Source organism: Mustela nigripes, chromosome X (assembly GCF_022355385.1).
Source record: "Mustela nigripes isolate SB6536 chromosome X, MUSNIG.SB6536, whole genome shotgun sequence".
In the NCBI taxonomy this organism is placed as follows: domain Eukaryota; kingdom Metazoa; phylum Chordata; class Mammalia; order Carnivora; family Mustelidae; genus Mustela; species Mustela nigripes.
This window is the reverse complement of record NC_081575.1, coordinates 80041682-80044282: the sequence shown is the minus strand read 5'-3', so window position 1 is coordinate 80044282 and position 2601 is coordinate 80041682. Positions and strand designations below refer to the sequence as shown.

General features: G+C 40.9%; 1 pseudogene; it reads left to right on the top strand.

Moving 5' to 3' along the window:
• The first annotated feature begins 606 nt into the window (after positions 1 to 606).
• On the top strand, positions 607 to 712 carry LOC132007989 (U2 spliceosomal RNA; annotated as a pseudogene).
• Positions 713 to 2601: the final 1889 nt, after the last annotated feature.

Here is a 2601-nt window from a genome sequence, read left to right as displayed (position 1 = left end):
TTATTAAGACTTGTTTCATGGCCCACATATAATCTATCCTAGGAATATCCCATATGCACTTGAGGAGAATACATATTCTATTGCTTTTGGATGGAATGTTCTGTAAATGTCTGTTGGGTACATTTAATCTATTGTGTAGTTTAAGTCCAATGTTTCCTTACAGATTTTATGAGTGGATGATCTATCCATTGTTGAGAAAGTTATTTTAAAGTCCCCAACTAGAGTTGCAGCAGCATCATGGCAACAGAATTTGTTCTTTTTTCTCCCCACTTCTTAAATAAATAGACATCTATAACTGAACAAAAGTGAACCTTACATCCAGGGACCCAAGAAGATTTTCTCCTACCTGTGCATCCAAAAATAAACAAACAGTGGGATACTTGGGTGGCTCAGTGGGTTCAGTGTCTGCCTTTGGCTCAGGTCATGATTCTAGGTTCCTGGGATGTAATCTCGAATCAGGCTCCTTGCTCAGTGGGGAGCCTGTTTCTTCTTCTGCCTGCCATTCCCCCTGTTTGTGCTTGTTCTCTCTCTCTCTCTCTCTCTCTCTCTCTCTCTCTCTCTGTGTCAAATAAATAATAAATAAAATCTTTTAAAAATAAAATAAACATCACTTCTCGGCCTTTTGGCTAAGATCAAGTGTAGTAAAAATAAAATAAGCAAACAAGATTTCTGTAAGGGCTGTGGACCCAAGGAAGTTGTGAACCCACCCTACCCCCAATTGCTGTGTTCAGAAAGAAAACCTAGAGACTGGCACACCTGGGTAGATATGCACACAGGAGAAAACTATTAAGAGTCCAGCCTGCCTGAAGGAGATTCCAGCATACCTTTGGAATGAAACAGAGATGAGTTTGGACACACAGTAGAGGGAGGTATCACCAGAGACACCTTCTTCACCAGGATAACACTGTAAGGATCTGAGTTATTTGGCAGCAGCGGTAGTGACCTTCCCAGAGAGGAGGTGGAAAGTGGAAACCTCTTCCATGAAGGAGTGGAGAGCAAAAGCAGTGGGTGACTGGCTATCTCAGTGCTGTTGTAGCTAGAGAAACCTATTTCTCTCCAGTAGCACCCTGATTTCTGAGGAAGGACCTCTATCTCTGGAGGGAGGGAGGGAGAAGAAAAGGAAGAAAGGAGGTAGGAATATCAAAAGGCATTAAAGGAATGCAGTTCCCAGGACTTCAGCAGGAATCTGCCCACAAGCCCTCGGGAATACCCCCAGTGAAACACTGCCCCAGCAGGGCATGGGTATCCCCAAAGCACTGAGTGCTAAATCCTCCCATCTAGCCACCATGTGGGCAGTTACTTATGTGTGTTCCCTAATGTAGCAGTGAGAGCAGGTAAAATAATCTGAGTGCTCTCAGAAAAATGGTCCAAAATCTGTGGACAAGGGAGGAAACACAAACTGGAGCTGTATGGGGTGCCAAGTTTTGCAAAACAAAAGAGAGGCTTTCTGCAGGCAGCTTGGCAAATTGCAATAACAAGAGAAAACACAAAGGTTAAAAATGCTGCTACAAGAGGGAAGAAGAGTAAGTCTTATAAGTCTGGTATTCCCCAGAGAAACAATACCAATTAACAGTATACCATATGAAGATAATAAGATACTTAAAATGAGAAAGTAGCAACTCAGAAGTACAAGGAGCTCAAAAAATCAAGGAAATATGTCATTGTGAAAAGGTACCAATAATTCTCCAGCAACAGAACCCAAAACCACAGAATAATGCAATCAACTGATAAAGAATTCAAAATACTTGTACTGAAGAAACCCAACAAGCTATAATTCAGAAAGGCAGATCAATGAGGGGCACCTGGGTGGCTCAGTCCGTTAAGCTTCTGCCTTCGGCTCAGGTCCTAATCCTGGGGTCCTGGGGTTGAGTCTGCATCAGGCTCACCACTTAGTGGAGATTCTTAGTGGAGATTCTGCTTCTGACTCTTCCCCCACTCATGCTCTCTGGCTTGCTCACTCATTCTCTCTCTCAAATAAATAAATAAAATATTTTTACAAAATCTCTTATAAAACAGATTGAAACTATAAAAAAGAACCAAACAAATTCAGGAGTGGAAGAATTCAATGAATGGGATGAAGAATGCAACAGAAAGCATCTGTAGTAAAGAAGAGCAGATGGAAGATAGAATAAATGACTGGCAGAATAGGAATTCTGAAACAACACATTTACAGCAGAAAAAGGGGAAAAAATACAGAGCAAAGAAAGCCTACACGATCTATGGGATTCAATTAAAAGGGCAAACATTTAAATAATCAGGATTCTGGAAAGAATAGAGAGGGAGAGGGGTGGAAGAAATTTTAGTTAAGGAAACTGTAGCTAAAAACTTCCCAAGCTGGGGGAAAAGAAGCTAACAGATGACCCTGTTATCCCAGTGCCAAAAGGCCTTCTCCATGACACATTATAATGAAACCATCAAAAATCAAAGGTTAAAAAAGAATACTAAAGACTACTAGGGAGGAAAAAAAGAGTACAACCTACAAAGGAACACCCATTGAGCTATCAGCAAATTTCACAGCAGAAACCATATAGGCCAAGAGAGAATAAAATGACATATTCAAAGTGGTGAAAGATAAAAACTGCCAGCTAAGATTATTCTATC